This window comes from Gigantopelta aegis, chromosome 13, assembly GCF_016097555.1.
Source record: "Gigantopelta aegis isolate Gae_Host chromosome 13, Gae_host_genome, whole genome shotgun sequence".
In the NCBI taxonomy this organism is placed as follows: domain Eukaryota; kingdom Metazoa; phylum Mollusca; class Gastropoda; order Neomphalida; family Peltospiridae; genus Gigantopelta; species Gigantopelta aegis.
Genome location: NC_054711.1, coordinates 13,908,792 through 13,919,884, shown reverse-complemented (window position 1 = coordinate 13,919,884; position 11,093 = coordinate 13,908,792). Strand labels below are relative to the sequence as shown.

General features: G+C 36.0%; 1 long non-coding RNA gene across 1 annotated transcript; it reads right to left on the bottom strand.

Annotated features, from left to right (window-relative positions):
• Nucleotides 1-6,497: 6,497 nt before the first annotated feature.
• On the bottom strand, nt 6,498-10,448 carry LOC121387506. The gene is made up of 3 exons (XR_005959832.1): nt 10,327-10,448; nt 7,612-7,758; nt 6,498-6,572 (listed from the first exon to the last, which is right to left on the bottom strand). It is a non-coding gene; the product is annotated as an uncharacterized LOC121387506 (long non-coding RNA).
• Nucleotides 10,449-11,093: the final 645 nt, after the last annotated feature.

The following is an 11,093-nucleotide window of genomic DNA, read 5'->3' as shown; positions in this document are numbered from 1 at the left end:
TAATAACCCAAAGTGTAAATTTGTAGGAGTCGAACCTATTGCACCTACATGATATTCGACAGGCCGTGATCGTATCCACTCAACCAACCAGGTCTTCCACACTAATGGAAGACAAATTAACCAGAGTTACGAAAGTGTGCTGGCAGATGCTCGGTTGGAAACTAATGCAATAGTTTGTATTAATAAACAGCAATTTCTAAATTGCAACGGGGCTAATGACGCCCTCTGGGACTAATATTTTCAAAGTAAGTATCCATCATGTATGATTAATGAGGAATATAAAAAATGCTATCTTGGCGTGTTGTACTTTAGAGTACAATACATTAGAGACCCATACATTATTGAAACTAATGGTACAATTAGTTAGCGTTCCATAAATTAAGACTAGTAATGTACTAGTGATCGACTATATGTGACAATTTATCAGTTGGGCTCCACCGATGTGATGATCGATTATTAAAATGTATAATCGATTATCGCGGAAAATGTTAACTGCAATTGTTCCTACAGCTTAGGTGTTGGAATTGCTATAAATATGCCGTAAGTTGTGTCAACATGTGCATGGACACAGTGTACTAGAGGTAAACATGTTTATTGTTACCGTTTGTACATGTTCATGGGAAGCATGGACAATATTATATATTATATACATCTTGATTTTCTGGACTAAAATCAAATACGAACCTTCCCAGCCTCCACTAGGTTTGTTAACATGACAATTTGTCCACAATCCTGCTCCCAGATAATTCTCCAGATATCTGGTAAGGTATCTTTATTTGGAGCTGGAATACAGAATGAATATCCAAATGACATGGGTTTTAGACTTTACCGTAGTGATTAGTTAAATCCTACCAATATGCAGCAAGGACTCGCGCTTTGCACTGATAGGAAAGAACATACAAATGTGTGTGTGTGTATATATATATATATATATATATATATGTAACCGGATGTTTGAAATTGCATTTTACATACACTACAATTTTGAAACAGTTTACATATATTTTATTCTGTCTAACTCTGAATAGTACAAAGCTGTCTCTTATTTTTTTTCTATTGTTTTCCTGTGTCTTTGGCATTGTCAGCTTGGGTTGTGTTCACCCTCAACTTAGTGTTCAGGCCAAGTAATCGTTCAATAGTAAGCGCATCTATTGTTTCTTTTGTTACCTGATGTTCTCTGGAGTCAGATACGTTTAAACATTCAAACAAGACAGAGGTGTGTTTTCTGCATTGCATGTTTTATAGTTGATCAAGTTCTGCACAGCACCATTATCAACAACACAGGTAAATACAAACACATATTTTAAGATATAACGATATGTTTTAAGTAGTAAAATAGATTAGTGTATGTATATTTTATGATAAGCCTTAAATTAGAACTTAGCTTGTGGAAGCAGTTGATTAAACTTATTCTATAGCGAATGGGTTGAAGTAGTGTTTAATAATGTTTATAATTATATTGGGATATTTGTCTTCTAAGACGAATATGTGATTAGGTTTGATGATAATAAAATTAAGTAAATAACTAAATCGGTTATCATTCTATTTTATTATTAAGTGTATATATGATATTAATATATTCTATGGGTATATTTTATGAGTGTATATTTATAAGTGGTATTTTGTTGACAGGTTATCAATGATGTAATTCAACCAGCATCATTATTCAAACGACCTGACCCACAGTCGGTAGGTTAAATATTTATTTATGTGTATATGATTTTTATGATTGTGTGTGCTATGGAATACACATAAGTGTTTATTTGTATAGTTATTTTATAACGTGCTTAACACATGCTGATATAGCAATGATGTGATAATTAAATTAACCTTTGCATTATAATTATATTTGATTTGAGTCTGAATTGAAATGTCAATACCTTAAATGTACATTGGTAATATAATATTGAAGTAATTTGTACTTAACGTGGAAAACGTAACTGATTTTATGCCCGTTTGTTATTCCAGGGTCGTTATAGAGATATATACATGTGTGTTGATGTATGTTTTACATGTACATTGGGATCTTCACATCCCTCCAGGTGATCCCTGAACAACGACATTAAACCCCAGCTGAAGTCGTATGTGCTATATAAAGCCTTCGGTAACATATATATATATATATATATATATATATATATACAAACACACACACACACACACACACACACACACACACACACACACACACACACACATATATACTAGTATATATATATATATATATATATATATATATATATATATATATATATATATATATATATATATTCTATTGATCAATGATAACGGAGTTTAAAGATAACGTAAGATGTGATGTGTATGTTATCAATACACACAGTATCGTCCATAACGCAAGCTAGAAGAGGTATATTTTAAAAAACACGAAATTTAATGTATTTAAAAAAATAAATAATGTCTAAATTAAAGTTAGCATATCTTACTATTTCGTCATTTATATTTATACAAAATAATCAATTGATTTTGAAAAAAAAAAAACACATACTGATAATGTATAGAGAAATAGCAAAACTAGCAAATTATGTGCTAAAGCATGAACAATTCTATAAAATAATACAGTGTCACGGCTCTACACCAAATTCGGACATTTTCGTTTAATTCGGGCATTCGACCCTCTACAAAAATGGAAGCCCGTACGTCTATGTATAAATATATATACTTCAGTACCTATGACGGTAATACCAAATATTAATGCAATTTTACATGTATGATTACAATAATCAATTCACATGGGTAGTAACCAGCGTGTTTGTTCTTGCACCTGTTTTCTGATATCTGGGAATCATTGTACGGATGACTGAACCCACTTCGAAGTTTCGGGAATCGATGTAATATTCATGTTATAGTGTATGCATAAAGTGTTTGTACTGACAATAGCTAGTGGGAATTCCCTTATTAGTAGAGTTAGAAGAGTGCTGGACTCCTACATTCACAGTCTGTGCTTCGAATCTCCTTAGTGGTGGTTGATTTATTTCTTACATTTGGAACTGACGTAGGGACTGGGTGTGTTCTGAACACAAGGATATGATTATAACCCCGTGTCACGGGGATTCTATAATACCCGTAACTGAATAAAACACGATTATCAAAATATCTCTCCTAACTGTATATCTATTAGATCTCTCTGTAACAGGCGGTATATACCCGCTTTGGCTCGTCTCTAGGTATGATCAGAGATACGATCTTATATAAAGTATATATTATTATAGCACGTTTAGTTCACTAGAAAACACCACAAAAACACAATACTCTTTGGAATCTGTATTAACCTACGCTGAGAAATGTACAGCCGCAGTAGTTAATTAATAACAACAATAATAACAACTCAGAACTGATCACTTAATTAGTTAATCTCTAGGTGTCTAGTTTACACAATATGCGAATCACTTCACCGTGACACAACACCCACACGTGTGATAATTGAGAAACGCTAACACACACACACACGTGTGATAATGGAGAACCGCTTCCAGGGGAACTTAATTAATAAAGGAATTACAACACTATTCCTAACTGGTTAATTTTTAATTAACCCTTAACTACTCATTCAGTAACCTTGTAACACAGAATTAATACTGGTACCTATCACAATAAAGACAATAACCTACAGTTTACCTAGGTCTTCTAGGATGACTGGCTAAGCTTTATATTACCAAATACTCGTATAAATATAGACCAGTAAGACTACGATTTACTTCGTCAGATGACCGAAGACACTGTCTAAATAATATTGGTATAATACAGTATTAAAATATTTAAAGTCACATCAATCACATCAAGGTTATACAACAGAGCAGAAATAAAATATTTACCAAAGTCCAAACGGACTACGTTCCCTGGGAGCCGTCCTTTTTGCTTCTCCTCATAACTCTAAAATTCTAGCTATTTATTATAAAAATGAGAATATCGCCTGGGGGTACAAGGCGGTCCTCCCCCTATCATCTGATATTCCACCTCTCCCAGAGACGCATTTTTCTCTTTGATCGCCAGACTTACTGACGCCATCGTCGCCAAATCACGGTTGTAAAAACCGCACTCGCAGGGGTATTACGTAACTACTGGCCACATGGCTCCGCACATGGGCTGGGTGTGTATTAGACGACCATCGCGCAGAAGTATTACGTAACAAGTTGCCCACCTAGCTAAGTGCATTTGGAACTGCACACGGCCTTCTAAAACAATTAATAACGCCACAGGCGAAAAGAAATTAAGAGCATGTACCGTCACACCCCGTCAAGATCCGAAACAGTTCCGTTGGCCATGGCCCATAGCTCTCTACTTCAGCTCAAATATTTTATTTTATAATGGGCTGTTGAAATGCTAAACAAACAGAATGAAAACATATTCGAGCAAAACACAACCACATTTGGCATTCTGCCACCAAACGAGAGACATACGTGTGGTACATCCAAGACGTCTATATATGAAGAAGTGCATATGAAATTGTATTACTTTTCTACTTTACAGTAGGAATAGCCTAAATGACAGCAATGAGTCTCTGCCTACCTACCCTCTTTTGATTTTTACTCCATCTCCCCTACCTTTCTCTCCCCTCTCTCTTTCTCTCTCTTCCCCTCCACCCCCCCCCCCCCTCTCTCCTCTCTCTCTCTCTCCTCCCCCTCCCCCCCTCCCTCCCTCTCCCTCTCTCTCTCTCTCTCTCCTTTTATACAATTCTAACTAAACAATCAGACTCAAAGTAATCTCCCAACGCAATGACAAATGTAGATAGCTTACAACATATTCTGCTGAAATCCTCCAGGTTGTTTTCAGGTGCTCTCTATGATACCTTCAAGTTCTGTGGCGTCAAAACCTTCATCTGACAGGCTGAAGGAAGGAACTGCCGGTTGGACATCATTGTAGTACGTGTTAGGATCCTGGATGTCCTCCTCGTCTTGGTCAGGCTGTTGGACTTCTGACTCTCCTTGATCAACCACTAGCGCAACGTCACCAGTGGTTACGACTGGTACTTCATCACTGGCGAAGGCCTTATTTACCTCAAACCTTTTGGCAGAATTTGTTGAGGATCGTTCAACATTTACGTAGGTAGATACCTCAGGTGCATGGGGTTTTCTTTCTGTAAATTATTTGGAGGTGCTCAAATATATTATCAGGGTCAAACCTAGATAGCATGACTGGGGGAGAGGGGTCGTAAATGAATCTAGGCATATTACTATCACTGATTGCATGGGGAGGCACTCATATTGGGGACCAACCACATTGGCTATGTAACATGCTATGAGGAGAAAGGAAATTATGTAACTTGGTGAGAAAAATAGAGGGGAGGGGTGGAGTCATTGCTCCCATGGTCCACCCTAGTTACACCAGTGAGTACTAGAGTATAAGCTAACTAACAAAAAAACACTTTGAAAAGGACACTTTATTATTTAGATTAAAACAATGGGCCCCATGCTTTTCCACTAGTTAAGGCAATGGTTGCTAAATGTTTCACTGACAATTTGCTCAATTTGTTTTCCAATAAAAACCCAAACAACAAAATTAACAAAACCCCAAGGTAAATAAAGAACAGTCGATGAAATAATATCTTTTGTCGATGGTTTATTTTGTGATACGATTAGCTCACCAGCTTTGGTATCGTCTTTTGCCTGTTTCCTTCTCCTAAATAGCATAATAATCTTTAAAAAGGTAAGTGTTTAAAAACTGGGCCGAACAAAACTGTATTTACTCTCCTGGGGTAAAGAGATAACGACATCTAGTGAAACGTTAACAAACTTTATTCCAACAAAAATTCGTTTTACAACTGGGACATATAACAACTTTACTGGAGGTCAAATGTTGAGAATTCCACAATTAAAACATGTGTTCTCAAACGAAAAGGAAAACACAGCGGGGTTATCCCTATTCTATTTTGTTTTGTGTTTAAATCAATGAATAAATGAATGAATGAATAAATGAATGGATGTTTAAGTTAAACTTTAACTATACCCCAGCACAAAAATACACCCAGCTATTGGGTGTCACAAAAGGTAAATATATAGAAATATTAATGCGTTTATAAAACACAAAAACTAAAAAAAATTCCTATACATGTCATGATATTAAAGCAGAGGGTCAAACTCCAAACATATCTTACTCATTGTTATAATAAAACTCACTAGACGGGGGACATCACTAAGACATATAAACTGACAGGCTTAAACTATATGACAAAACGCACTTCAGAATGACATTAACATATATTCTCTGAAGAACATTTTCTAGAACCCAACATATTAACCTCTGCACCACCCACTGGCTGCACTTAACCTTTATACCTATGCCAAAATTACCAAATGTTTGACACCCAATAGCAGATGATTAATTAAGCAATGTGCTCTATTGGTGTTGTTAAAGAAAACAAAATGTTTAACTTTTATACCAGCTACTCTCAGGGCACAGTAGATTGGAAATATTTTGAACTGACATCTGAAAAAGCATTTACCCCAGAAATACAAAGGTGACGACGGCCACGACAACGAGAAACATAACGGTACCGATGACGCCAGCGATAATTGGTCCTGGGTTTTCAGCAGGCAGAGAAGTTTGCGCAAAGCCTGCAATAACACAAATTCGCATGTGCTTCAATATTGTGTCCTATATCATTAATATTGGTATCTTATTCATTATGAAAAGAACGAGTAAAGTTTATTAATATATTATGTGATCAGATATTTAAAGAAAAGAAATAGAATATTGAACAACTGTGTTTTACAAGAGTTAACTACAGTAATTTCAAGCATACTTTTATGTCAGAAAGTTGCTTAAAACCTTTTGTATAATAAATGCAGTAGCATATAAAGTAAGAACTACTGTATAAATACTTTTCTCAACTCCCACTTATTTTACAAATTGTGTCAAGAGCCTGGAAATGCCATATTTGAAAATATGCAATTAAAAATGCACCTAACCTCCTAAAACATGTCCAGGCCCTCTGGGCCCTCAACTGTGACTCTCCCAAGCAATCACATTGGCAGTGGCTGCCACTTTCAAATACACTCTGCAGGCCCTAATAAATTAGCAAATTAATAATAATGTTATATACACGAAAAACTACTATATTAAAGAAACCCCATTACGCTTAGTATAACTACAATATAAAGAAACCCCATTAAGCTTAGTATAATATAACCACAACAGTTATGTTCCGAGTATTGTAGTAACTCACCTAGAACATGACTCTGTGTACTTACTGAGGACCGGCCTCGGTGGCGTCGTGGTTAGCCATCGGTCTACAGGCTGGTAGGTACTGGGTTCGGATCCCAGTCGAGGCATGGTTTTTTTAATACCGACTCCAAACCCTGAGTGAGTCCTCCGCATAGCTCAATGGGTAGGTGTAAACCACTTGCACCGACCAGTGATCCATAACTGGTTCAACAAAGGCCATGGTTTGTGCTATACTGCTTGTGGGAAGCGCAAATAAAAGATCCCTTTCTGGCTGTCGTAAAAGAGTAGCCTATGTGGCGACAGCGGGTTTCCTCTCCAAATCTATGTGGTAATTAACCATATGTCTGACGCCATATAACCGTACATAAAATGTGTTGAGTGCATCGTTAAATAAAACATTTCTTTCTGTCTTTCTTTCTATGTACTTACTGAGAGTGCAGTCGTCTCCTTGCTAACCTGCTTCACATGTTCCGTTACATAAACCAGTCACGAGATCACATGCTCCACCATTAGCTTTACAGTGTCTGACACTGCAGGAGGAATTGCATTCTGGGTCATAATGTCCATCATCACACCCTGTGAAATTATATAAATATTTAAATAATGCTTGACATGTGGAATAGTGGTTGAAGATAAAGAAACCACGTTTTTGCAATGTTTTTTGGTTGCCTCTATCTGACTGTGTATTTGCCTCTCTTGTCTCTCTATCTGTCTCTATCAATATATCTACCTATATGTCTACCTATATATCTACCTGTCTATATATCTAACTATCTATCTATCTATCTATCTATCTATCTATCTATCTATCTATTTATATCTATGTCCGTCTGTCTGTCTATATATATATATATATATATATATATATATATATATATATATATATATATATATTCATTAATATATCTATCTATCTATCTCTATGTCCGTCCGTTCGTCCGAACATTTTTATAAACAATAAAATTGAGAAAAGTAAGTATCTAAATACAAAATTTTACAAACCCCTGAAACCATTAATTTTACAGTCGTTTTTGTTTATTCCTTAAAATTACCGATATCGGGTCCACATGACTCGTGGAAATTGACTTAAAATGAAAAAAGATGAATTAACATTCGGTGCGTGTCACATGACCTCACACGTGCCAGATCAACAAGGCCAAAGCATTTAATTTTTACGATTTTTAAGACACCTGTTGTTAGAATTTCTTTTCAATTATTATATTCGATCTGCAAAAGATATGCTACATTTCTGTGCCTCTATTGTAGTGAATAGTATTCATAATCCATTCATAACAGTTGTAAATAATTTTGACTATATAAATTGTGTTAATTTCGAATCAATTCATTAAAAAAATTATATTTTACAAACTATTCACAGGTATTGACATCAAGTGTGAGCGATGTGTGTTGATAAAACGCGGACCGGACCAGAACGCTTGATAAATAGACTTTTTCCTTTAAACAAATTAATAAATTATGTGTTCGGCAATTGTGCATAATTAAGAAACATATAGTTTTTCATGTAGTTGCCTTAAAAATGGAAAATGACGAACCGCACATGCGCAGTACGATACTTTTTGAAAACGCATGCGCCTGAACGCAGTTAGAAACGTCGCACCCTTTCCTGTTTAACGGAGGGTGTTTCACTTTTATTTATTAGAATGGATTTGTTTTACGTCCAGATTGTTGATTTTTTACCTTACTTGATTGCAATTTATTTTGTTTCACGTATTGTGGCTGAAAAATGTAGAATAGTATTTCCGTAAATATCGTATTCGTGTTTTTGTTGTTAGGTGAACGCAGTTTGGGACGTCGATGGTATATATATATATATATATATATATATATATATATATATATATATATATATATATATATATATATATATATATATATATATATATATACAATCCATAACAACTAGGGGATATTCCATTTCGCGTTTATAATTCTGGCGGATGCGATTGCATACACTGAAATGAAGTATGAACCATGTTAGACTATTCAATACCTGTCACAAAAAACGCAAAAACACAACAATCACGTGTAGGCGTTTTGCATGTGGTCGATATGAACGCCACAGGGGTTCACTGCGAGATATGCATTAAAGTGAACAGGTAATCCCTAGCCATTTCACCAATACTTTTTTTTTTTTTTTTTTAATTGGAATTACACATTTGTGACATGCGTCGACTGTCACATGACGAGTGTCCACGTGCCGTTAGCATGTTACAGATTGGCACGAGACAGACCGCTGTGGCAAACACATTGAACGTGCCACAATCGGTGATAAGCAGATTATGGGCACGATACCGTCAGACACACAATGTGGACGACCGAGGTTGCTCAGGTCGACCAAGGGCGATAATTGCTCAACAGGATCGTTTCATCCGTACGTCAGCCTTAAGAAACTGTGCCCAAAGTGCCACGGAGATCAGAGACCAGCTTCACACAACTACATATGTGAGAGTGAGTGGTCAGACAATTACAAATCGGCTACACACGTGGCATTTGCATGCACGGCGCCCTCGTGTCATTCCACGTTTGACCGACCGTCACATTACTGAAAGACGTCGTTGGTGTCAGAAGCACCAGCGCTGAGACAATCGGCGATGTAGTAATGTTCACAATGGACTTCCATGACAGACGCAACATAGTGTGGCGTCGACGTAATGAACGAGTCCATGATGTAAACGTTAGACAGCATGACCGTTTTGGAGATGGGTCCGTTATGGTTTGGGGTAGCATCACAGTTACGAGAGGAACAGTTTTGCACATTATCAGTGCACTGGTCTGTACTACCGAGACAACATCTTGGCAGCACGCGTTGTGCTATTTGCACGTCGCCATGGCCGTCGTTTTCGCTTTCAAGATGACAACGCCAGGGCACACAGAACCAGAATTGTTACCAACTACCTCCGGGCACAAAACATCACCACTTTACCATATATATAGTTTATAGGGAGAACAAGATATTTTAATAAAATGTACAGTTTATTTTAATTAGTAGACCTCTTTAGTCACCCTTATTATTTCCTAAAAGATTTCAAAAGTGTAAAATAATCCTGCCAAATATATTTGACGTTCATATTTTTTTTTTTTTTGCGACACAATGAACATATTCCCATTGTAATTCTTTCATACCTGTACAGTCGGTTTCGTTGTAGTTATTCTCTCTCTCTCTCCTCCACACGACCCGTCAACGTGAGTACAGCTGGCTGATGTATTCTGACAATGTCTCTTGTTACATTTAAATACACAACCTGGACCATATGAATTCTCGTCACATTCTAAACAAAATTAAATAAAATATATAAATTTAAAATTTGCACCTCAAATTTGTTTACATTTACTGGAATTGTTTGCCTTTTAACCACAGTATGACCATCAATATTCAAATAACAATGGACAGATACTTGGGTAACCGTTGGTAATGAATTTAGTTTTAATGAACGATGGACTATGCATACTAGTTTATTGTTAGGAAAATAATCCTTTCTCCGACAGAATAAAATCATAATCTAAGATCCACTGGCAATTACACACTTCAGTTACCAAGGTCTCACATTGAACTATATAAAAAGTAGTTCAGTTACCCAGGTGTACAGATATGGAATGCACTTCCACTTGATATTAGACACCAAACGTCACTTACGAGCTTGAAACAAAACTTGAAGCAATATCTTGAAAATCTACTTCGCTGAATAGTTATGGGTTTTTTGTTTCTTTTTGTATGTATGTTTAGTATATATTGCACAACTAACAGGCGTCTGTCAAATAAGAGGATTAAACATTATTATTGTTAGTAGTACGTTTTATACGCTCTTAGTTTAGGCTTGTTTTATGTGTATCTGTAGCAACTTTGTTTGCATGCATTTAGAGTAGAGTAAGATGTACATATATATATATAT